This window comes from Lissotriton helveticus, chromosome 4_1, assembly GCF_964261635.1.
Source record: "Lissotriton helveticus chromosome 4_1, aLisHel1.1, whole genome shotgun sequence".
Classification (NCBI taxonomy): Eukaryota; Metazoa; Chordata; class Amphibia; order Caudata; family Salamandridae; genus Lissotriton; species Lissotriton helveticus.
In genome coordinates this window covers 2,068,549,266-2,068,576,337 of record NC_136063.1, presented here as the reverse complement: position 1 = coordinate 2,068,576,337, position 27,072 = coordinate 2,068,549,266, and the positions used below count along the sequence as shown (strand labels likewise).

Sequence of the window (27,072 nt, the reverse complement as noted above, 5' to 3'; positions counted from 1 at the left end):
CAGCGCAGCTCTGCTTGCCTGTTTAGAATGGAAGCAGAAAGCACAGCTGATGAAGGGGTAAGACAGCCGGTCGGGTTGGCAGATAAGGTTGTTTTTGTTTTGCATATTTAAGACAGGAAGGAGAGGTTGTGTTATGATGGCTTCCCAATCACTCCTCTGCCCCTGCATGGCAGCTGAAAGCAGGGGAAGATTATTTTGGAGCCACACAACACAAAATTATAGATGGGTAAAAGTGAATTACGGGGATGTTTTTCTCCTCCGGGTTCTAAGTGACATCATAGACAACTCGAGCTTTGCTCTCATTTTCAATTTGATGTCATTTAGCATCCCTCAGTGAAAAACAGCTCCGTAATTAACATGTCAAAATGTCACACCAGAACGAAGAGAGAGAGAGTAGGGCCCCAGGCCTGTATGGGAAAGGGGGCTCGAACTCCTTCGTCTTCCCACCTCAAATCTCCTTTCCACCACCCCCTCCTCCCACACCTGCACTGAGGGAGTGGAGGGGGAGAAGGGGACGACACACACAGACTAACAATGCTGGCCCTTGTTAAGGCCTATCCTTTCTTGGGTGCAGAGAAAGAGATCATTAGCTGACAGGATTTACAGAATGACTCTGTTGTTTTCAGATAAAACTTTAAGCATTGTTAGATGTCCAGAGAATGTTATGCTCTTTCTGCTGCTGAGGATAGATTAGAAAAGAAAGTCTGTAAAACATCGGCTCATTGAGGTGGTAAGTTGAAGGCACCTTAGGTATAAAAGAAGGGTTAGTGCCTAGGATAACCCTGTCCGGCAAAAACTGTAGATAAGGTTCCTTTATGGTGAGAGCTTTGATTTCACTGATATGTCTGGCTGACGTAATGGCCAAGAGAAAAGCCACTTTCCAGGACAGGAACTTTAATTCGCATTTGTGTATTGGCTCAAAGGGCGGACGCATCAGTTGAGAAAGAACAGTGTTTAGTTGCCAAAAAACTGTAGGAGGCTTAACAGGCAGAAAAACTCTAAAAAGCCCCTTCATGAATTCTTTGACGAGTCGGTTAGACCAGAGAGAAGTTTCATTTCAACACCTTCTAAACATAGAAATTGCAGCAAGATGAACTCTGATGGAAGAGTGAGAAAGTCCTGATTTCGCTAGGTGCAAAAGATAAGGCAGCACCTGCTCCGGATATGAAGAGAATGGATACAATGCTTGCGAGATACACCAAGTACAGCATCGCTTCCATTTAGCTGTGTAACATTTCAACGTAGACGAAGCATGAGGTTTCTGAAGAATCTTAGTACACTCCTCTGAAAGCCTCAAATCCTCAAATTCCGCGTGTTGAGGAGCCAAGCTGACAAATGAAGAGAGGGAATTTGCGGATGAACCACTTGCCCCTGGTTCTTGTAGAGAAGATCCTTTTTGGAGGGAAGACAATTGGGGCACACTCTGATAGGCGATGCAGCTCGGTGTACCAAAACTGCCTTGCCCACCCCGGAGTGATGAGAATGATCCGACAATGTACTTGCTTCATTTTTTGAAGTACTTAAGGAATGAGTGGAAACGGGGGAAATGCCTAGGTGAACATCCCCGCCCAAGGAAACTGGAAGGCTTCTCCCCATGAATGTTGATGAGGATGTCTGCTTGCGACACCTTTTGTTGAGGAACATAGCAAACAGATCTAATGTTGGATAACCCTAGGATTGAAACACCTCCTTCAAATGTTGGTCATTGAGTTCCCATTCATTGCTTCAAGGCCCTGCTGAGAGAGTCGGCCTTCTCGTTGTGACTCCCTGGCACATGCTCCACTCGCAAGGAGATGTGGTAGTCAAGGAGCCATTCCCATATCTGTTGCGCAAGAAGGGAAAGTGCCCAAAATCTCGTTCAGTCTTGCTTTCAGAGGTAAAACATTGTTCTAGAGTTGTCCGACCTGACTAGCACTGACGCACCTTTGATGCGAGGCAGGAAGGCCTTCAGACCTAAAAACACTGCTTTGAGCTCCAGACTGTTTATATGATACTCCGATTCCTGTTTGGACCCCTAGCCGTGAACCTGTAATTCTGAAGGAGAAGCCCCCATCAGTCCATTGACGCATCCGAGGCCATCACCAGCTGTGGTACTGAGTGGATAAAAAAGACCTTGCAACAGATTGTCGATGACCATCCACCAAGGCCATAGCGGCCGTCATTGATGCTGAAATACAAACCTTGTCATTGAATGAGCCTTGAGACTGAACACACTGCGCATCGAGCTGTTCCTGCAGCGGTCACATGCGAAGTCGGCAATTAGGAACAGGCTGGATGCAAGGGCTCATCAACCCCACCATGGACTTGTACTGCCTCACAGAAGCAAACCTTCTTGATGGAAGAAGCTTTGTCGTATCCATAATGCGTATTCTTCTTTCCTGAGTGGGAATGGCTTTGCCCATTTCTGTGTCAAGAGGCGCACCCAAAAGGACCAACGATTTGGCCGGGATAATGGACGATTTTTCTAGATAGATGCGAAGACGCAAAGAAACTGAAAGAGAATCCGACAGGCTCTTGTTGAAATTTCTGCAGCTTGGAAAGATGGAGCCTTTATGAGCCAATCGTCCAGGTATGGGAACCCTGGTGACCTGACCGTCTTAAGAAGGCTGCTATCGGTGCCATGCACTTTGTAAACACCCTGGGAGGGGACTTTAAACCAAAAGGTAGTACTGCGAATTGATAATGGCGCCCTGCCACCTTGATCCTGAGAAATGTTCGATGTTGAGGGTGAATGGGAATTAGAAAATAGGCGTCGAGGAGATCGAGAGACGTCAGAAAATCCCCCTTCTCCATTGGAAGAAGAATCTCCTGAAGGGAGAGCATCCTGAAAGATTGACTCTTTCTGAACTTGTTTAGCATTCTGAGGTCCATGACCAGCCTCCATTTCCAATTTCTGATGAGAAAGAAGTGGGAATAAAACCCCACTGTTTTGATGGTTGAGGGGTACTTTCTCCATAGCCTGCTTGAGAAGAAGCAAATGTATTTCCTTCTTGAGATCTGAAAGGCGATGGAGCAGAACTTGCGCGGTAGAACATTTGAAGGATGCTGAATAAATTCTAGCATGTGGCCATGTTGGAAAATGTCTAGAACCCATCTGCCCAATCGTGGTGAGGGGCTTTGGTAGCAGGGGCCTGATGCTCTTGATTGTCTCCTTTTGGAGTCTTGGGACTTTCCAGCAGATTGCTGCCTCTTGCGTCCTGCCGCTCTTAAATAAATCTGAGCGGTGTTGGACTGAAAAGACTGGTTGTATGGCTGGTAGGTAGTCTGCGGATATGGTTGGTACCACTGCTGTAATTGCGGACAGGATAAGAATTGCCCCGACCTCTAGCCCGAAAGGACTGAAAGCGACGGTGCTGGAGATTGACTAAGGCTTTGACTGTATCTGTGTCCTTCTTGATAGATTGTAACTCTTCGTCTACGTGCTTACCAAATAAGCACTACCCACCAAAAGGAAAATCCAAAACCTTGACCTGGACCTCCGGATGAAAGGTGGTTGCAATTAACCATCCCTGACGATGCAGGACCACCGCTCCTGCCATCTGTTAAAATGCAGTAGACGAAACGTCCATAGCTACCTTAATCAGCTCTGAAGAAGCTCTTTCTCCCACCAAAAGAATATCTTTTACCTCTTTCTTTTTATCTCTGGTACATAACCCAACAGAGTAGAGATGTCTGACCACATCTGCTGGTCATATCTCCCTAAAACCGCCATGGCATTAGAGGCTCTAATGGAGGTAGCCGCAAAAGCTGAGAATATCTTCCAATATTGTCACGGCGATGACCCTCCTTGTCCGGTGGGGCAGTGCAGGCAGATGCTAGATTCTTTGCTCTTCTTGTTTAGCATTCTGAGGTCCATGACAAGCCCCCATTTCCAATTTCTGATGAGAAATAAGTGGGAATAAAACCCCCGGTTTTGATGGTTGCATGATCACAGAGTGTGGCCTTGGGTGACCAATGAGGCACGCAGGCGAGTCATCAGGAGCTGTATATCTTTTGTCCAGTTTTGGAATAACCGCTGGAACGGAGGCAGGTGTCTTCATCAACTTTCGCCCTTCTTGCCAAAGCAAGTCAATTATAGGAATTGCTCTCACTGAACGATAAGGGCCTGGTTTAAAATCATATAGAAAACACTCAGTCTCTTTGTTGGCATTGGTAAGTCAAAACGTTTGGAAGCCTGCTCCAGAAGATCATGAAATCTCCCCATATCTGCCGGAGCGAAATCTGCAGCAGGAGAGTTATGAGATGGTGGCATAGGCTCTATGTAGTATCAAAACAAATAGGGGGGTAGGCATAGGCTGGGTCCACCATCCAAAGACAGATGTAGACCTGAATAACCCAAGGTATCGGGTGAAAGAACCTAGCCGAAGGAGAGATTTCCGTACTCAATCTGAGTTTTGAAAATCAGTAAGGAAGAAAAACTTTTCTTGAGTCCCCTCACTTACCAGGGTTTCCCCACGGTGACATGCTTCATCATAGGGACCATCTCAGTCCTCTACGGACTGAGTCATGCTACGACTTACGGATTTACGTAGGAGCACTGTTGTGAAAACTATGTGTAGTGCAGGAAGTGGAGTGGAGTGGGCAGGTGTGAGTTAAAAATACCTAACTAGTGGGCGTGGTAACGTTATTCTTGCTCCTAGTTAGTGTAGTCTAAACCCGGGGTAGAATACTGGAAAAACTAGCTATAATGGGCTAGATGTTCCTAGTATTTCGTCAACATGTTTCGAGCATTCCCCAAAGCTCTTCGTCAGGACTACACAGAGTTCGCCACTCCTATTTTACTTAAATGTGGTCAAGAAAACACAAAAGACGCTGCAACTGATAAGCATGCGTTAGTACATACATACGTTTGAGCATTGTCACGTAGTATCTGTGGGATATAAAAACAAACATTGTTAAGGGAACACAAGCCCCCTGGTCCATATTGGTGTACATTATGGGAACTACTGTACACACAACATGTCACAACAGGTGTTAGAATCGCCTTTCCCTGTGCCCCTGTGGATCAGAAATAGTGCCTTCACTTTCACTCTCAGAACAATTTCAGCATATCTAATTGTTTTTCACGAGTGGTTAAACAGAGTTAAAAAGAGTTTTTAAATAAACCTAGTGGTAGTGGCACACAATTTGAAATACACACACAAGTATTACATACTTATTAGGAAGCCAAACTATGCCCAATGGTCTCAGAGAGGCTGTGGGTATCTCTAGTACCTGTTGGAATGCCAAAAAGGAGAAACAGGGGAAATAAGGAGTGTTAGTGGTTTTTGCGGGCAAATAAAAGATCATGGTATTGTCTCGTGTCGAGGCTCGGTTTTGCCGGGACTCCATTCTGCCTGTAACAAAAGGGTTTACTTGATAAAAAGATCCTCACAGCGTGTTCACCTAACTGGAATCCTGCGGACCGCATCTTAGCGTGTCCTGCTTCGGGGCCAGTTTTTATGTGTCTATATCCGCATTGTCATTGGGGTTAACATCTAGAGCGGACGCACATTTGAAAAACGGCTGCCACCTTGTGGCTAAATGTGTCGGCCACGTTGGGTCTATTATGTGTTCATGAGTGAACAGATTCTCAGTGTTAGATGCTGTTTGTTGCGGCGATTTACAGTTTAACCTAATGTTGATGATCAATAAAGCTATTACGGAGGTGTGGTTAAAAAGGTTAAAAAACGAACTCCGTTTTTTCCAATGAAAATGATAAAGTACAATTCGGCACGAGTTGATTATGTTTTTAAAGGGTGATGCCCACAGTAAGTGTATTAAAACCCGTTTAGTAAAATGTTATCCAAAAATGGCCACCATGGAATGGCTAGTGCTGTTGGTGTTGGTATGCTGTCAGATTATTAATACAAAATGCTGTGTGGTTTGATTCAAGGAAGATCTTAAATCATGTTATTGCGAGTCTATGGTTAGGAAAAGGTATTACTTGTATATATAATCATATTGAAATAAAAATATGTCAAACAAATTCTCGTTTTCACATTGGCATTCATGTAATGTTCAGGAGGGGTCTATGATTACATTTATCAATGGCCATGACAACAAAAAGTGTATTCGAAACTGTATTGTTTTTAAAAAAATGGCCACCATAGAATGGCTAGTGATATAGGTGCTAATCAGGTAGTAGTGCATTTGGTCCCGTAAAAAGTTTTAAGTACCTTAAAGACAGAGACAATACAGGTAAAGACCAAACTTTAGGAGTACCTGGTAAAGGAACTGGGGTATGATACTGTCCTATTGGTGATAGACCTAAACACTATAAAGCAGCTGGAACAAATTGTACTTGTTGTTCTTTAGGAGAACTGTCCCCAAGGGATATCCCTGGGTGTCGGAACGTAACTTAACCACATTGGTGCTAAGGCAATTCCCGCTGGGTGCTGATATTTTACACTTCCCATTGTTCATGACAAGGTCAGCTCGTCATTAGCACAGCTCCAGTGTACTGCATGACGAGCTGACCTTGTCATGAGCATGGAAGGGGTTAAACACCCAACGTTGCTCTTTTTGGTGGAGCTTCTTCTCAATGTTAGTGCGTTTTTTCATGTGTTGAAGTATTACCCATTTCATATCATTAGGGGTATGTTGTTTTTCCAGGAAATGGGTGGTCATTCTTGTGGTGGTGGATTTGCACCGGATGTTACTTCGGTGTTCAACTATCCTCGTGCTAACCTTTCTTGTGGTCATTCCAACATAATGTAGGTTACAGATACAGGTGATAAGATATACTACGCCTGCAGTATTGCAATTGGTGAAAGTTCGCAGATCCCATGTTATGCCGTTATTGCATTCCACTTTTTTAGTAGCTGTGTTTAGGTGGCATACGCTGCAATTACTGCATGGGTAGTGACCCTCTGGTTGGATGAAGTAAGAGTAATGGCCACTCTGAATCGCTGTGTTTTTGGGTCGTGTATGCACCAAACAGTTTCTGAGATATTTTCCTTTCCTGTGACTGAACATAGGTTGTTGTATATTCAGGCCGCCGCTATTTAGAATCCGCCTATGTTTCTTTACTATCTTAGTGACCTTGTCAGCTGCGATGTTAAAAGTGGTTATACAGATACGTCTCTTGTTTTTTCACTTGTTTCTTTCTGTTTGTGTTCCAGCAGTGCCTCTCTGTTGTTGTTGGAAGCTCTTTTCTATGCTTGTGACACAATGTGTTGTGGGTAATGTCTCAGTAACAATTTCTTGAACAGGTCTTTAGCTTGAGTGTTGTAATCATCTTTCTCTGTGCAGTTACGTCTCACAACAACCAGTGGAGAGAGGGTCAAAGGGATATAAAGTTTAAAGACCCTAACCTGGTTCGAATCCCCAGCTACACTATATGATCAACACCAAAGAACACAGGGGGTCTAAACGCCAGTTAATCTGGCTCGGCTGTCCTTGAAGACTAAGATGTCAGGTAGAGAGGTGCCCAAGTCACCACAGACCAGCCTGGAACAGGAAACTACCACCAATTTGGAAATACATGAAACACTCAACTAACTCGAAATAAATTCAAAAGTGATTAACAAAATCCATACCATCAAATCATGGATTACCATCAAAAAGACTTAGTGATAAGTCATATCATCTGGCTATCCACCTTGTGAATAGGCTAGTCCCTTGATCATCGAGACTGATAGCCACACAATCAGTTAATAGTATTGGATCAGGTTCATGAATCTCTATGAACCGCCTTATGATAGCTAACCTATGATGGTTGTGACGATAGTGAAAAGCTTAGTGCAACATAAACAAAGGTGGTGAATTAAAATAGGATGATGTGTCCTCAATCAAACTTTATTCTATAGCAGGGCACATCCCCTAGTTAAAAAACAGAACAGTGCAAAAAAAGACAGTATTAGCAAATATCTGTCAGAAAAAGGGCCAACATGTTTCTGCCTAACGGACAATCAATCCCTTGGCTTTCCTCAGGGCCTCTGCTCTCAAAATGTTGCAACTGCTATCAATTGATTATGTGAACAAATCAAAATCACAAACAATAACAAAAAAGGTGGTTGGAAACGATACAACCTGAACCAACCATGATACACTATTCCTCCGTGTCAATGGAAATTCATGAATCCGATATGACAGGGGAAAAGATCTCACCTCACCTGGACCGTGCTCAGGTCTACGAGGCCCCACTCTCCGTCGGTACCTCAAGCTCACTCCTGAGACTTGGGGGAGGCCCAGTTACATCTCAGTCATGAGAATTGCCCAAAAGGGAGATTGTCTTTAAGTTGTCTAGAATGGAAGCTGTCGTACATCAGGAGGCAATTCCTTGCCGTAGGTTTGAAATGGGTGTTGGTAATTAAGGCTCCATTCTGTGCTATGATGTTAAGGTCTAGGAAGACTAGGTGCGATCGCCTCATAGTAAAGGTAAACTTCAGGAATGGGTCTTGTAGGTTTAGCCAGGATACAAAGGCTGTTGCCTCTGATTCGCTACCTTCCCAAATCAGCAATACATCGTCAATGTATCTTTTCCACAGTCTGACATGATTTAAGTGTGGGTTGTTGTTGTGAAGGATTTTTTGTTTTTCCAGGTAATGTATGTAAAGACCTACTACGCTCGGTGCAAAAGTACTTCCCATACTGGTACCATGCTGTTGGCGGTATAGGGTTTCACCAAATTGGAAAAAGAATTCTGTCAGGGCTAGATGGCAAAACTTGAGAACTACATGTCTCGGAGTGTGGTGCCGCCACTGGTCTTGGAAAAGCACTTCCTCCAAAATGTCCAGTGTTTCTCTATGCGGCAGACCGGTATACAGGCTCTCCACATCCAAGCCTATCAAGATGTTGGTCAATGGATTGAAACGTAGGGTATGTAGGAGGCAAAGGACGGCTTTAGTGTCCTGAAGGTAGGTATCGGTGGTTTGGATGAGGGGTTGTAAGAATGCATCCGCAAACTTGGACAGAGGTTCAAGGATGGAACCAATGCCTGATACAATTGGCCTCCCTGGAGGCTTATCCATGGATTTGTGAATTTTGGGGATAGTATAGAAGTAGGGTATTATGGGGTTGCTGTTTTCCAAAAATTCTGCTTCTTTCTTGGTAATCCAATTGTTTGTCAAAGACTCTTCTACTAGGCTGGCGATTTCTATGCGCAGGCGTTCTGTAGGGTCTTCTCGCATTATGGCATAGTTTCTCTCATCTGCCAATAGTCGTAGGCATTCATCTTGGTATGCTGTAGTATTTTGTAGTACGATAGTGAAGCCCTTGTCAGCTGGTTTTATCGTTAGGTTTCTTTCGTTGGACAGCAGGTGGATGGCCTCCTGTTCTCTTTTACTGGTATTGTGGAATACTTTGATGGTTCTAGGGTTAATTTCCTTTACTTCTTTCAGTACTGCCTTCTCGAAAGCTAAAAGTTCCACTGGGAGGCTGGTCGGAGGCGGGTGAAATTAGATTTTTTGTGAAGCCCTTTGTCGCTGCTGCTGTTAGTGCTTCGCTCTTTGTCTTTGAAGAATACTTCGAGTTTGATGCTGGAGATAAACTCTTTCAGCTCGCAACAGAGTTTGAACTTATCCAGACTCGATGTAGGTACAAAACATAATCCTTTCACTAAGACAGATTTCTGAATTGCTGTCAAAGTGGTATTTGAAAGGTTCACCACTAAGCTGGGAGGTTGCTCGTGGACGGATTGTTCGGTGGGCCCATGCTCCGCGTGTGGCTCCACGCGGTTTTCAGGGGCTGTGCCCATTGAACCTGTTGACCTAGTCTGTTTCTTTCTCTTTGCGGCCCCTTGTCTCTCCCTAACAAAGACCGATTTTGTTGTTCCTGTGGTTGTGCTTCATCCCAGTATGGGTATGGTTGTTGGTTGTAGGATTGGTGATGTGGAGGTGAGCCATAGAAAAACTGTGGTGGGGGTGCATATGGTGGAACACCTTGGTATGGAGACCAGCCAAATCTTGGTCCTCCCCTGTTCCTCAGCCATCCTCCTCTTGATTGTCTGTTCCTATTGGTATTGTTTCGGTTGTAGCTGGAGTCCGACTGGTCTGAACATGTGTCAGATCCCTTGCTGTCTGTATTATATCCTGAATTTCTCCCTGTAGGGGGATAATCCTCCCTAGTGTAGGGGTACACTTTTTCATGAGCAAAAATCTTTTGATCTTTTTGTAGTTTGACATATTTTGAGTCCTTTAGACTTATCTCAAATTCAGTCATCATTTTGTTTAGTTCGACCAGTCGTTTTTTTTTTAGGTCTGTAGTGCTTTGATAGGTTTTTAGCCGGATTTCCAAATCATGTATTCCAATCTTCATTCCATCCGAAAGGCGTGGTGCTGTTTTAATAATCAGCACTAGCCAGTCCCTGGTGCAGTGCCAGGAAATGAGAGACCAGTCCTTCTTAAAGATTTTGTCTTGTTGGAAAATGAAGGTTTCATTTTTGACAATCAACCCTCGTGGGGCGATATTGGCTCTCATATATTAGGTCATCATGAAGCCATGGATCAAGGTCTTTATTTGGTTACGTTTTAGTTCAGTCAGTTCATCCCAACACTGGCTGGATTCATTTCAATCCCGGTTAGGTGTTCCAGCTAGAGGAAGCATTGAAGCTATAATCCTGTCTACCTCCTCCTCTGAGTAGGTAAGGCCCGTGACTTCAGTCATGTTTGTTTGATGGTGGTTGGTTGTGTGTGTGTGGAATGTGGCAAATCAAATGGAGTAAATTGAAGGATTGGGGGACCTCCCACACTGCGCGCTGTATATAATAGTAACTCAACAAATAGGGAGAGGTAGAGGTAGAGGTATCGGCTAGGTTCACCCTCCAAAGACAGACGTAGACCTGAATAACCCGAGGTATCAAGTGAAAGAACCTAGCCAAAGGAGAGATTTCCGTACTCAATCTGAGTTTTGAAAATCAGTAAGGAAGAAAAACTTTTCTTTCTTGAGTCCCCTCACTCATCAGGGTTTCCCCAGGGTGACATGCTTCATCATAGGAGCCATCTCAGTCCACTACGGACTGAGGCGTGCTACGACTTGCGGACTTACGTAGGAGCACTGTTATGAAAACTATGTGTAGTGCAGACTGACTGAGATTTCCTGTGGTGTTTAGGCCCAGTTTTGTCTCGGGATTTAGATGTCTTAGAGTCCCCATGATGTGAAGAGGGACTGGCATCCTTTTTTTTCTTTGAGGAAGAATGGGCCTTTTTCTCAGGTTCAGATTCCAAATCTGAAGCAGCCTTTTTTCTTCTGAGGGCTTTAGCTGAAAAAGTGCGGCAATATTTGCATTCCCTGGGTTCGTGGTCAGGGTAGAGGGAATACAAACACAGATTGTGGGGGTCTTCAGAGAATAGCCTACACTTCCCACAGGTCTTACAGGGCCTCAACAGCCCTTTTTTAGGCTCTGGCATCTCAAAAGCAGGAAGGTCAAAAATATACAGTCCAAGAAATAACTTGAGAGCAGCTAAAGCTGAGACTGGAGGTCAAAAGTTGAGAAGAAAATACTATACCTGAGCAGAGCTCAGGGAGACTCCCTATCACACAACATGCTGTAAGAAATCTGAAGTATGGTGGCTCTGTTTGGAAAGGGAACTCTGAGGTCTCAGCTGCGATGGGCTGAAGTTTGGATGTTCTAAATTGAGCTGAAAGGTTACTCAAGTAATTTGTCTGTTCTATGGAGGTCTATGGTAATGTTGTATTACTGCTATTGCTTATGTTACTGTGGTACTCCAACTATGACGATTGGATTGGATTGGATAAGGTTTTTATATAGCGCGGTAGCTACCCGCAGGCATCCTAGCGCTTAACCAATTACAGGTGAGTGGTGAGGGTAAGTTTATCTGCTGAAGAGAAAGGTTTTTAGTTTTTTTCGAAAGTGCAGGAGATTGGGTTCTGAGCGAATAGAGATTGGGAGGGAGTTCCAGAGTCTTGCCGCGTTTGTTGAGAACATTCTTCCTCCACCCCTTTCTCTTTTGAACCTAGGTCTGAGGACTTGAAAGGTATGAGTTGACCGGAGCTGTCTGTTGGGGTGGTAAGGGGTGATCAGGGTGTGGTTAAGGATTGCTCCTTTCTTCCAGTAAGCACGGTGGGCAATGCACATGCTTTTAAAATTGATCCCGTCTTTCACTGGCAGCCAATGAAGGGCTTTTAGTTCGGATTTCACTGATAGGCGGCGGGGGATGCGTAGAAGTGTACGGGCAGCGCAGTTTTGTATTACCTGGAGCTTTTTCAGGGTATATTCAGGGGCGCCTAGATAAAGGGCATTTCCGAAGCCCAGCCGGGAAAGGATTAAGCCCTGTACCATGATTTGTCTGGCTTTGTAGGGGAGAAGAGGTAGGATTTTTCGGATGAGTCTCGTGATGCCCATGCAGGTGGCAGATAATTTAGTTGCTTGGTGCCCAAAGGATAGTGTGCTGTCTAGCCAGATTCCTAAACTTTTGATGGTGTTCCTGGCTAGGGGCGCTGGGCCTAGATCTAGTGGCCATAGGGACTCAATGGATTTTTGAGGGGAGTTACCCAGTACCATCAGCTCAGTTTTGTCGCCGTTTAGCTTCAAGTATGACTGACTCATCCAGGTACTTACAGCTTCCATGCATCCTCTGAGGTCATTGGAACAAGAGGAGGGATGATTTAGGGTGACCACCAGCTGCGTGTCATCCGCGTAGGACACGACTTGGACGCCGAAAGGGCGGATTATTTCTGCGAGGGGGTGCATGTATATGTTGAACAGCGTGGGGCTCAGGGAGGAGCCCTGAGGAACCCCACAGCTGAGTGGTTTGCTGGGTGAGGTGGTGTCGCCTTCGCAGACTCGGAATGAGCGGTCTGAGAGAAATGAACGTATCCAGGCCGCCGCTGTAGATGTTATCCCTAGTTCCGCAATTCTGTGAAGCAAGATGTCATGATTCACAGTATCGAAGGCGGCACTGAGGTCCAATAAGATAATGGCCGCAGTGCCGCCCTGATCCGTTATCTTGACGATGGGGAAGATTCAAGCATGTGAATCTATAAAAGATTCAATACAGGAGAAATTAAAGCACAATATTGGCCAACTATGTACAATCTCCAAGATGAAATTAGGTAAAATAGCAACAGCACACAGTAAATATGTTAATTACATCTCTGAACACAAAAGGGTTGCCACAAAATGGAAAAATGTGATTCATACAATACAACTGAACACAATTTTTCAGCCTTTGCAGCTGCATCTGAAATCAAAACAAAGGGCCTCATTGCGATGCCGGTCGGCATTGTCTGAGAAACTGGACTACCCAACAAGAATTGCAGGTCCTGCTTTCGAAATTATGATGAGACTGCTTTCTCGGTGGCCGGAAAGTGTATATTTCCTATTGCGGCCTGTTCTGCTGTGGACATGTATGGATATTTAAGGGGGGGGGGGTCCCACAGGTGCCCTGTGACCCCCGGGGCCGATAGAGGAGGACCATATGGGACAGGGGCCCTGTAAAGGACCCCAAAAGCCCCTTTCTGCCAGGCTTTTCATGGCAGAAAAACCAAAATGAAAAGGCTGTCACAAACCTGCATCGCAATGCCCATGGCAGTGCCTGAGGAGTCACCACCTCTATTTTTGGGATTACAATCCGCCCTCCTGCCGGAGGCGAAGCGGATTTCCCCCCCCAGGCATCAGTTGGACCGCCTGTATCATAATACGGCAGTCGGACTGATGCCTCAGATGTCGGACAGACCGCCACCGACGACGCGCTGTCGGATAGCCTTCCGCCTGACATTGTTATGAGGCCCAAAATGTTTGTTCACAGAAATAAAGGTGAAATATTAAAGCAACATAGTGTAACAATACTCCACCACCTGTTTGGTAAATTACCAGGAATCTAAAATATAAACTAAGTATGAACTGAAAAAGAAAACTTAATAAAGAATATGCTAAAAGTCCACAGCCTTTTTTAATAATATGTAGACAGAATTGCATAATCCCACAGTATGACCCATTAATACAGAACAAAAATTATTCATAAGAACAAACATCCGACTAGATCATGCTTTACAATCAAACAAAACGCCACAGCTTAGAACACATTTTAAACAAACTTGATACAATCCAACCCTAAAAAATTATAATATTTATCATCTTATATTTACATGCTTAAACAAGCATTAATCAGTACATCTGGCATTGTGTTAGGACAAATGTTTGGAAATAGTTGAGCACCTTTGTGTGTGTTGGTCCCGGTGGCCCTAGAAAATAAAATCCCATAACGAAACAACAACCTGAATTACACCAATATGGAAGATGGAATTAGGGTGTCTGTGCTGAACAGACTGCATAAACAGATTTAAGCTGTACCCTCAAAGACGAGCATTATGAATATGAGTCAGAAGATGTTTAAATTGGAAGTTGTGAATTTAAAAGGTATAAAACAAAAGAATCATTGCCTAGTAGGTACTTCTGACAATCCCCAGTACCTTTGTTGCAACTTTGAGGCAGTCTGTTTCAGTAAATTTTTACGTTGTGAACATGCAACAACACAACAGAACATAACCCCATTAACATATTACCAAAATAGCAAAGTGAAATAAGATTTGTTAATTGTGAGCGACTGATAGTGCCTTTACAAAATCAAAGCTGAGCACACTTCCTAAAGAAAATAAATCACCAATCAGAAATTATGAGGGTATGTCATAAAAATAAGAACATCAGAGAACACCCCATCGGTCTCAATTATATGCTGTGTCTCATCGACAACTTAACAGAAGAACTTACTCTTTTGTAAAACTTAATGGGAGCACAGATAGAACAACGTAGACATGCGCACATCTCCACAGCCTCGACAGACAAAGGAGTAAAGAAAAATTACGTAAAACATGTGAAAGGAAATTACTAAATCGACAAACTCAAAATTGACTCTATGTTCTATTGCAAAGCAGTTTGTAGCCGGACCTAAAACACGCCCTTCACATCAAATACAAAGATGCTGGTTTCATTTTTACAAATCCATTCGGTGTAAAATGAAAACATGCAGTGTTACATTGAAAACAGTCAATTAAAACATGAAATAAATCACTAGCGCTTCATGGCTACTCTGTATAATTAATTCAAAATCCTACACAAAGCAAATATCCTACGAAATTTCCCAAGGGAGGCTAAAACTAGCAAAGCAACACGATTATTTAGCCTTAACAGTAGTAAATCCCACCCACAATTTTTTGTCAACCCCGAAAAAGTAACAGGGTTCCAAGAAACAAGGGAAACCAAAGCCATTTCAGACAATCATCACTATAAACTTTTAATAGTGAAGACAAATAAATTCAAATACATCAAAACGCAACTGTAAACATTACAACATAAATATCTCTTCACAAGTTCGAACTCTAGCTCGCAAAATACAAACAATTTTTTTTTAAACTTCAATACAAATAAATATATCAACTTATAATTGCAGCGATGTTCAAGAGCTCAGGCTCATGCTTCTGGATAAAATCTTCTTGTAAAGTATAGCGTGCAATTTTTGTAGAAAAAATTCATTGTTTTCATTTTATTTAAAACTACTTTCATGCGCTAATTCAAAGCCTATTAGCCGATGACAAAAATTATTTAACACTTCACATTTTGTAAACGTGGTCACTGTTTTTCGGTGCAGACTCCATTTTTGTTTTCATAATGTTGCTTTATTTTTGGGTTTGTTTAAAGTGTATGCCATACTGTTATTCTACACGCTAGATTTTACGTAGTTTCATTAGGAGCCGGGTGACTTTATATTTTTTGCTTTCTATTTGTGCACTCTTATTTATGTGCAGGCTTGACAAATTTTGCACAGGACTTAGAACAAGCTCCATTCTTTATTCCCTCTGTAAAATAATGTAAGAAAAACACTGGTATTTGTGCCTATTGGGGTAGGAAAGTGTCCCCTACATGGATCAGGACATTCTACGCACCCTAGGCAGTGCTTCTAGCTACTTCTCTGGTCCCAGTGATAATTCTTCATTCCAAGTCCTGTAGCCAGTGATGCAGCTGTGTCTCCGGTCACAGTGGTAATTCCTCATTCTTGGTCCTCTGGGTAGTGCTGCTAGTTGTTTCTTTGTTCCAAGTGGTAATTCCACATTCTAAGTCTTCTGGACAGTGCTACTAGATGCTTCTCTGGTCTCAGTGGACATTCCCCATTCTTAGTCCTCTAAGCAATACTGCAGCAGTGTGTATGTTCCCAGTTGTAATTCCTCAATCATAGTCCTCTAGCCAGTGCTGCTAGCTGCTTCTCAGGTCCCAGTGATAAATCGGCATTCTTTGCGCCACAGCTGTGTCTCTGTCCCCAGATATAATTACTCATTCATAGTCCTCAGGACAGTGCTGCTAGCTGTTTTTTTGGTCTGAGTGCTAATTCTTCATTCTTAGTCCTCTAGACAGTGATGCAGCTATTTCTCTGGTCCCGTCAGTAATTCCTCATTCTAAGTCTTCTAGGCAGTGCTGCTAACTGCTACTCTGGTCCCGTCGGTAACTCCTCATTGCAAATACTCTATACAGTGATGCCGCTGCTGCTCTGGACCAAGTGGTAATTCCTCATTCCAAGTCCTCGAAGCAGTGCTACTAGCTGCTTCTCTGGTCTCAGTGGTAATTCCTCGCTCTTGGTCTTCTAGGCAGTGCTGCTAGCTGCTACTCTGGTCCCGTTGCTAATTCCACATTCTAATTCCTCTAGGCAGTGCTGCAGATGTGTCTCTCTTCCCAGTGGTAATTCCTCATTCTTAGTCCTCTAGACAGTGCTGCTGGCTGCTTCCATGATCCCATCAGTAAGTCCCCTATTCAACTGGGAGTTTTATGTAGCGCAAACTGGACCCAAAGGTATCAGAGCGATGTACATAAGCACCCGTTGCGTTACAGACGGACACACTCATTTTGTTAGGCACAGGAGATGACATGATTTGCCCAGAATCACCAGATGTTGAGCGTTCCTTCCGAGACTCGAACCCGATTCCCAAGCTTCGACAGCTGCGTCTCTGTTCTCAGTGATAATTCCTCATTCTTAATCCTCTAGGCAGGGCTGCTAGCTGCTTCTCTGGTCCTGGTGGTAATTCCTCATTCTTAGTCCTCCAGACAGTCCTGCAGCTGCTGCTCTGTTCACAGTGGTAATTCCTCATTCTTAGTCCTCTATGCAGTGCTGCTAGCTGCTAATCTGGTCCCGTCGGTAATTCCTAATTCTACGTCTTGCAGACAGTGCCGTTAGCTGCTTCTCTTTGTCCCATCGGTAATTTCTCATTCTACATCTTCCAGACAGTGCTGCTAGCTACTACACTGGTCCCGTCAGTAATTACTCATTTTAAGTCCTCTAGACAGTGCTGCTAGCCTCTTCTCTGGTCTCATCTGTAATTCATCATTGCAAGTCCTCTAGACAGTGATGCAGCTGCTTTTCTGGTCCTGTCAGTAACTCCCCCATTCTAAATACTCTAGACAGTGCTACAGCTGTGTCTCTCATCACAGTGATAATTCCTCATTCTTAGTCCTCTAGGCAATGCTGCTAGCTGCTTCTCTGCATACATCGGTAATTCCTCATTCGAAGTCCTCTAGGCCGTGGTACTAGCTGCTTCTCTGGTCCAGTTGGTAATTCTTCATTTTAAGTCCTATAAACAGTGCTGCGCCTGCTTCTCTGGTCTCATCAGCAATTCCTCATTCTAAGCCCTCTAGGCAGTGCTAGAGATGTATCTCTCCTCCCAGGACTAATTCCTCATTCTTAGTCCTCTAGTAACAAACAATATCATTTACAACACCAATAGCTCTAACTTTCACAAATGCGTGACTGATTAGATTGCAAATGCTTGTTTTCCTTACTACTTTATTTTTTTGGGGTAGTTTGTGCTTAAGCCTTTTTGATTTCCCACAAAAGCTATCCAGGACACATTCACACCCTTTTTCCCTCATATGTTGCTAAAGGTACACAGGGTTTGTGGACTTCTTGAATGGAACGGAGAAAAGGGCCAACGTGTAGTAACATCTTTATTCTTTAATTTAAGGTTTGCTGCTTTATAACATCCCTCTTACAAGCTTTAAAGATCATGTAGAGTTAAAAAAATATTTTCATTTCAGTTTTTGTAATTTTTAAACTGGAATTTAGTATTTCCCATTTTTGTGGTTTTTACCTATTTGCAGCTTGTGAAGGAAAAGAGGTGTGAACTCGATGGATGAACTTAGAAACTATACATTTTAAAAAACTGGGGAAAAAAATCTGAATTTAGCAATGTGTCATTTGAGTCGGTCCCTTTTACAGCGATGGCTGATCTACAAAAGTTATATATTGTTATGTCTGACACACACTTCCAGCTGTATAGTGTTTGTTGGTAGTATCGAAATACGCAATACCCAGAACAATCAACAGATCTTAAGTTTATAATGATTTTTCACTGTCTACTGACCATGTATCAATTCATACAATAAAAATGAATGAATGAAACGATGTGTGAAGGAACGCATTACATTTTTTAATTGTGGACATGAATCTGAGTTTAGGAACAGTGATTATTCATAGTATACTGAATCTTGGATTACCCATAACAACATGTGACTCAGAGGGTGTTCTGAAAAAATAGTGCTTCCTTGCACACAAACGTACATATAGGCGCCAACAATGGAGAGAAATGCAATAGATAAAACAACTATTCTGTGCTGCCACACTTCTCGTGATAAAAATGGTACCCCATTTCAATGGGTAAGCGTACCATCCACCACAAGTTCCAAAATGCTAAGTCGAGATATTAGGAGATGTTAGTGGAATTTCAATCTTCCTGGCGGTGTGGGTGACTGGGGCATTTAGGCCATGAATCAGATAGCATCCAGGGAAACCTACAAATCGCAGTGCAGTGTGGCGTGACTTACATGTATACCTCTAGTTTTGCTTTCCCTGACTGCCTTGCAAATATCAAACTTCGGCTAAAATCACAGAAGTTTTTGGGTGAGGTAAAGTTCCAGAATCTACAGTGATAGACAAAAGTCCTTAACATCCAGAGTTCCCACACTTCTTTCAATACAAAATGCAACAAGAACCGGTCAAACGTAGACAATATGAAGTCAATGAAGTATCAATGTGGTATTTGCTTGATTAGAATGTTGGCTTGTTACTGTGATGTACATTAGGCCTGCCCACACATAGTTCATACTGTTTTTATCTGGAGACATATGAGAGTTCAGGGTGGTAAGGCACAGGTAGATGTGCATGACAGTTTTGTCACTTTAATATGGGAGACATTGTCTTTTGTGACCCTATCTTTGACATTTGCAGGATATTTTGTCTATGAAAATATCCTGGAATCCATGCAATCCACATCACCCTGGACTCCCCTGGGTTACTAGTTTACCGAAATTTCGTAAGGTTCCCTGGGTGCTGTCTGGGGTAAAAATGTGACAATCAGAATGGGGTTAAGGGCTTGCACATCCTGGCACTGGACGGTAGCCCACCCTTTGCACCAGACAGTGTTTCAGCCCCTTCGTGAGAAAGACTGGATGTGTCATTTCCTATCTTACTGTCCACTAGATACCAGGGATGGATTAGTATCCAAATAAGGAATGGTATGGGACGTTGACCCTCCTTGGCATTGGGGTCTAGCCCAGGGCACCAGATTGTCTTTATGCCTCCAAACAGAGGCAGAATTGGGGGAAGAGAGTGTGGGTTTACCCCCTCCCAGATGGCCCAAATTTCAAAACTAAGCCCAAAGCTTTTCAAAGTACCTTTCATCTATCATGGGGATGCTTGATTGCTTGATGTATTATGGCTCTGGACTCCATTGGGGGCAGAAAGACTATTTGGGCTCCATCGCTAGGACTTTTTCTGGTATGGTATACCGCTTCGTTAACTTGACACTAAGGTCAGGTCATTTTTTCAAGAGAAGTGCAGCACTCTTCTCATAAATAATCCAACATGATTTGGGGTTTAGGCTTCAGGTCACACAAGAAGCATCAATAAACGTCCAGGCCGCTTTTTCCGATGATGAAGCTTTCATTTTCATCTAGGGGTAGGCTAAAAGCAGGAGCTAACTTGATAAGACTCGTAAGATAGGAAACCAATGTGGGATCACACTGCTTCACCTCCCAGCGGGTCGCCCCTGAGCATTGTGGTCAATGCAGTTCACCAAGCGTGTGTGCTTGCAGGATTGGCACGAGTAATTACGAAGTTGTACTGGCCATCTCTATACACGTGTTTCTGGATCATTATCCGTCGTCAGTAGAGATTAGGCATCAAATATTTGGGGTTGCTGAGCAGGCTGACAAAGTATTCTCAGGTCACAGTACCTCTCAAGGCGCGCAGGTGCCTCTCCAGGAGCTCGTCCACTCAACCGTCTCGAGGGAGCCTTTTAAACAGGAAACCAAAGAGGGATCACACTGCTTCACCTCCCAGCGGGTCGCCCCTGAGCATTGTGGTCAATGCAGTTCACCAAGCGTGTGTGCTTGCAGGATTGTCTCGAGTAATTACAAAGTTGTACAGGCCATCTCTATACACGTGTTTCTAGATCATTATACGTCGTCAGTAGAGATTAGGCATCAAATATTTGGGGTTGCCGAGCAGGCTGCCAAAGTATTCTCAGGTCACAGTACCTCTCAAGGTGCTCAGGTGCCTCTCCACGACTCGTAAGATCTTGCGTTTGGGGCAACAATCTTTCCATTCTTCTATCCTTGGGCATGGGTTCAGGCCAGGGTGGTGGTCTTGGGACAGGCCTCACATAAGCTAATGTAGAAATTGACAACTTGTAGGTAAAGAAGGGAAATACATTCTGCAGCGTCACCATGATCATATGGACGGTTTCGAGGCTGTCAAAGATGTTCCTTTTATAGTAACTGCATCGTGGGTGCAGTGAAAAAGAAATAACTGCGTTAAGTTGCATGGAAAGTGGTTGGCTAGGATACAAATAATACTGATTACCAAGTGACTTACCTTGGTAACATGGTTTGTTTTGGCACGGATTCCTCACCTTAGAATATTCTCCTGTTCTCCCCCATCCCGCACATTTATCCTTTCCCTCATCCTCCTTCTACCCCTGTGTTGGCGCGGATGCAGGCCCTTTTGAGGGTAATATGTTATGCATGACCGCTCCTCCATTTTTTGCACAGATTGAACTTTTTATTTGGTTCACTGTAATTTTTTTTTTTTGCAGCACTAATATCGCATGACGATGGGGAAATATTACTGTTGTTGAACTGCTCTTGAGTGGAAATGGACACTGTCATATTCTGAATAATTGTACCTGTGCTTAAAGTGGGAAGGGGGTTCGACCTCTTGTAGGCAATTGTGGGAGATGAGCCTTATGCCTTTCTGGATACCTCCACCATGGCCGAATGTACTGCGTTACTGTGTGTCACTCTTAATAAAAACATGCTCTAAAAAAATATATATAAATTTCTTCAGGTGTCAGACTGGATACGGAAAATCTTGAGCACTACCGCTACATGCCAGTAGAGGGTGTCAATTGGCACACATCAGAAGAGACGGGCATATGCCTATATAGGTGCCACCCAGGTGCACTGACATCAGTTTCTTTTGTTATTATTTCCGCACCAAAAACGCAGAGCCATGTCAGAATGATGACCTGACGAGAATGCAGAAGCTAACCGGATGTTGGGGTGAAGAGCCTAGTTCACAGAACGAGGAAGATGGGAGGGTCACTGAGGAATCTACCCGTTAGATAGAGTCTTTAACAGAAAAAGCATTACCGAAGAAAACTAACTTCTTCTGATAGAGATTTCTAACCGCAGAATCCTCACATTAGAATAGATACCCAAGCAATACCTCCCCGGAGTGGGTCTGCAAACTGGCTCAAACCAGGAAATCCTGCAGAGATGAACAGACAAAATGCCTATTTCGACAGACCTGACTGTCCAAGCAGTAGTGCTTTGTGACCGCGTGTAGGGAAGCCCACTTAGCAGCTTGGCAGATGTCAAGGACAGGCGCGTGGTAATGCAGTAGTAGCGGCCTTGGCCCTGGTGGAATGGGCCTACAAGCGGTCAGGAGGCTGCTTCTTAGCTAGTGCATAGCTGATTTTTATACACGTTAAATCCAATGAGAGATGGCTCTTCTTCACTGCCTTGCCTTTTTTCGCTCCTGAAATCCGATAAAAGGTTGATTGTCCAACCCGTGGTCTTTGGTGTGATCAATGTAAATGTATAGAACTTTTTTGGGATCCTGACGGTGGTACCTCTCCTCCTCCTTACAAGGATGAGGTGCAGCAAAAAATGTCGGCAATGTGTTTTTGCTGATGTAGAAAGGGGTCACCACTTTATGAAGGAGGGCGGCATTAGTCTGACGAACAAGTTTGTTTAAATAGAATCCAGCATACGGAGGGTTATCTGAAAGAGCTTGAAACTCACAGATCCTCCTGGTCGTGCTTATAGCCACTAGTCTTAGTGGACAGCTGTATAGGGGCTCGAATGGGGAGCCTATGAGAAACATTAGGACCGCATACTGATTTATATTTACTTTATTGTTTTGTAACCTATGAAATTGCCTATCTTTGAACTCCAATAAAAAATTATGACACAAAATAAGGTGCCATTGGGGCATGAGGAAAGGGGTAAGAGGGAACAGGTGACTTAAACAATGACGGCTGATCCGGCAACTGCAAGAGAGCTGATATAACTGAAAGATAACCTGTAGCAGGCAAAGCCTTGCTGGGCTAATGACAGAACAAACAAAAACACCTCTTTGAAGGGGTCAGAAAGAGGGTCAACATGACGGGAGGAGCACAAACCCACAAATTTGTCTCAACAGCAGGCCTATACGATCTTGAGGACTGGCTTGAGGACTACCTGGCCACCGAAATCACATCACAGATTTCTGGAGGAAGATCAAAAGCATGCAACTGCGGCTGCCCAATATACCCACACGAAGATGGCATGTGGACAGAATCGGGTGGAGGACCCTGTCCTGCTGTTGTGACAAGAGATCTTTCCGAAGAGGCAGGCTGATTGTTGTATAGATGCTCACGCTCAGCAGTTCAGAATACCAGACTCTCCTTCCCAAATCCAGAGCCATTAAAATGAACCAGTCAAAACCGGTCCGTCCTGATTTTTGTGAGAACTCGGGCAGGAGTGGTATTGGTGGAAAGCCATACAGAATTCCCCAAGTCCAGTTTAACCAGAATACACTTCAAGAAAGTGCTGCCTTGGAAATTCCAGTACACAGAAGTACTGACATTGCACGTTTGTGGCAGTTGCAAATAGATCGAGCCAAGGTTCTCCCCAGTCTCGGAACACACCATGCTTCACCTCTGGAGTAAATGCCATTTGTGCTTGAGAGCTGAGTTTGTCTGCTCTGGCGTTCAGAGATCATTCCAGGTGCTGCATGACAAGGAAAATGTACTGTCGCTTCAGCGAAGTTCAGAGGCAGAGGACCTGCTGGTACAGGGTCCACACCCCACTTCGCCCTGTTTATTGCGATACACGTAGCAGTGGGATTGTCTATGAACACCTGCACCAGCCTTCCATTGATAGTAGGAAGAAAGGCTTTCTTTGCTAAACGAATGGCCCTCAGCTCTAGGAGGATGATGTGGAAGTATTGCGTCGGGCACCACTGTCAATTCTGGGTGGGGAAGGGAGAGGAGTATGCCACTTTTCCAATAGTGGTCTGTCAATCACTACTGCAGATCTTCTGCACTCCTTCAAAACCTGGAGCAGGTTCGAGAGATTCTTCTGTTGCTGTGACAACTGGGACTTTAGGCCCCATTGCGGAGCATGCATGCATCATTGGGTGAGCTTGACTAGCAGGATGCAGGAAGCCATCAGACCCAAGAGCGTCAGAATCAGTCTCACCAAAATCTAGGACAGAGGTTTAACCATCATAGCTTCATAGTCCATATGTTTTGGGCTCTCCACTCCAGAGAGTAGGTGCAAAACTGCACTGTGGCCGGAATGACTGATGAAATGGAACGTCGAAGAAGGAGTTAGATTTGACTTCAGCATGTTGATAGTGAACCCCGGCAAGTGCAGGAGGTCCGCCTTAGTCTGGAGGGAGGAGACAAATACCTTGGGAAAGTTTTCGGAACTGAAACACGAGGACCACACAAGGTGCGGGCTATTATGCCATTGCTAAGATTTTACAATTTATAGAAGCCTTCTGAATATTGGAATTTCTTGAACTCTTGACCTGTAGAAATATCGTATGAATTTCCGGATTATCACAATGTGAAGCCCTGAAGAAGTCTCTGTGGGAGACGAAACGCGTTGGCTATGGCTATGTCTCTTTGCCTTTGGAAAAATAAAGAAAATTCCTTTTAAGAAAAATAAAGAGAAGTTACCTCAAGAAACACACACCTTGGATTTGGATGTTTTTTTGTGTGCCAACTGTCCTGAACTTTGATGTGATATGTTTATATTCTGCTGCAGTGTGCTGAACCTCTTTGCATTTAACCTTGGGAAAGCCCGCCTTCAGCAGCCAGTCATCAATGAAGGATAATACTGCCCCCCTACCTTCAAAAATGTGCTGCAACCACTGCCATCACTTTTGTGAACACCAAGGGGGCAGAGCGGCACTGGTAAAGCCAAAGATGAGCACAGTGAACTGTAAATGCTTGTGCTCTACTGCACGTCGCAGTTAACGCCTGTGAATGTGTAGGACGGGGATATGGAATTAAGCGTCCTGCAAGTCCAATGCTACCATCCTGTCTCCAGAGCAGGCAGAACCTGAGCCACAGCAAGACTTTTTTTTCCAGAAAGCCGTTGAGGGGGGCACACATCCAGTAGAGGGCGGAGGCGTCCTTTATTCGTCACCAAAAAGTAGTAGGAATTGCAACCATATCCTACTTCGGCTGCTGACATCCACCAACAGAGCTTGCACTTCCTGATGGGGTAGGTAGAGATGGTTCTCTGTCAGTGGTTCTGGGGATGGTAGCATGGATGGAGGAGTTTCCACAAATTGAAGGGAATACCTGTCTGTACAATTTGGAGTACTCACTTGCTGGAAGTGTTTATTTTCTATTGGGGTAGGTAGAGCCTGATCCTGCTGCCAACAGGATGGCTGTGCTGGGTGGCGAGCACATTAAAATAGCTTGGAGGTTGCCGTAATCTGAGGGGCAGGGGACTGGACATCGTGCTGGGTCTGGTCTTGTATCCTCTGTGGGCTCCGCGACCCCCGCCACAAAAAGGCTGGGAAGCCTCCTGGGCTCAGGGGTAAGGCTAGTATGCGGACACTCACAAGAGCCCCAGTTGTGACCATGGAAGGGAGGCGTAGGGATAGGGAGGTGGTCCAGCTTTTACAAAATGCTTAAGCGCCGTGTCAGTTCTGTCGCCAAATAGGCAGAAGCCATTGAAAGACATTTCAATGAAGGATGACTTGACATTCCTCGACAACCCAGTAGGCTCCAAAAAGATGTGGCAGGGAAGTGCAACCGCAGAGGCCATGGTCCTGCCTATGGAGTCCATAGTGTTCAATCCATACCTGATGGCAAAATTAGCTGTGTTATGACTGTCCACCAATGCTTGGCTCAGGATAGTTCGGCCCTCTTAAGGGAGAATGGGCAGCAGCTGTGCAACAGAGTCCCATAGAGCATGGAAATATCGGGCCAGAAGACATGCAGTGTTTAACGACTGCAAGGCCAAAGATTCTCTTCCCAAAAGTATCCTGTCTCTTGATTATCCTATCCGTTGGGGTTAAGGGAAATGCGGTTGGGTTGACCATAGCTGTTGAGGCCTGCACTACCAGTCTCTCAGAGCAGGGATACTGGGAGAGGATGCTGGGTCGCCTGGGACAGGACTATAGTGATGGGCAATCATGCGGTGCATAACAGCCTTTGTGCAAGGTTTAAACCCAGCCCCCCCCGGAGAACATCTGTGAGGACCTCAGAGGGGAGCAATGGCTCGGCAGAGCTCGCCCCAGGTAGAGCACCTAAAATAAGTTAATGGTTTTGACATCGACAGATGGTAGTTGTAGGCCAAGGAGCTCCGGTGACCTAGACATCTTAGTTGCAAAACAAAAGAAGCACCTTCCTCCAAAGCAGGCCCCGGAGAAAAAAGCATGCCAGAGTCTGAAATTGAATTATAAAGCGCAAACTCATGCCCGAGGGCATCTTGGAGCTACAAGAGCAGGGTATAGGCGCAGATCTGCTGGAGAGAAATCTTTCTTGCAGGGAATCGAGTGCCTCCTAGTCATGCAAGAAGAGCCAAGTCTTCAGAGATTGTCTAAAAATCATTAAGGAAGAGGCAGATTTTAGTGTCAGTGGTAGACTATTCCAGAGCACTGTGGTGGTCCTGAAGAAGTTCTTTCCACCCCAGGGGGCCTTCCTAAAAATGGAGAGAGTCAGGTTCTTAGCAGAACCTGAACGGTGAGTCCTCCTAGGGATATACCATGTGAACTTATCCTTGAAATGACCTGGTCCCAATCCATATATGGATTTTTAAACTAGGCACAGGGCCTTGAACCTACACCATTTGTTTTTTGGTAGCCAGTGGAGTTTCCTAATGGTTTCTTTGGCAGATTCATATTTTGGTATTTTGAATAACAAGTTCCTGGTGCCTGGAGCCTCTTCATGGGACCTTCTGCGAGGTTAAGATAGAGGCTGTTGCAATAATCAATCCTCGAGAATACCCGGGCGATGATCAGAGTTTTTAGGGTGTAAGGGGGTAGGAGTTTTTCAATCTTTCTTACCATTCTAAGGGAGCAGAAAGAAGCGGAAGTGATTCTTGTGAGAAGTTGGCCTGATGTATGATGTCTCCAGTTCTGGGGGCACCTTATATCAGTCCAAACAATCCCTTATGGTGGTGGTTGTAAGTCAACCTTATAGACAAGCTATCCTAGGGGTAGCATGGACTAAGCAGCCTTAAAGGCTTAACTTCAAAGGGCGAGTAAAGCGAGCTGTTTTACCATATACAATCCTGTAATATCAAATGAAAGGACACCATACAAGTTATATATTATTATAATATATGTATTTATTCTTCAGAATAATCCCCACTACTCTTTATGAGCAATGAAGCACAAGCGTTTAAAGAAAAGCATAGTTAAACACAGACAAGTTGCACGTTTTGGATGAGGCCGGTGGCCACTCAAACCATATATCAATAAAGTGGTATAACAATCACTAATCGATCTGGGGTAAGGCCTAGGGCCTTGGGACTCGCTTGGACTACGATGCACTAACAGCAGTTAGGGCGGGAGTAGCCCGCGGAATTCGGGTGCAGTGCAGAAAGCACAAGCATGCACCAATGCAAAGTCAATGGTG

The 27,072-nt window shown here is 44.4% G+C and overlaps 1 protein-coding gene across 3 annotated transcripts in view; it reads right to left on the bottom strand.

Annotated features, from left to right (window-relative positions):
* The window catches only part of XIAP (X-linked inhibitor of apoptosis), a 541,325-nt gene that overhangs the window by 95,879 nt on the left and 418,374 nt on the right, over positions 1-27,072 (bottom strand). The gene's annotated exons all lie outside the window — the stretch shown is intronic.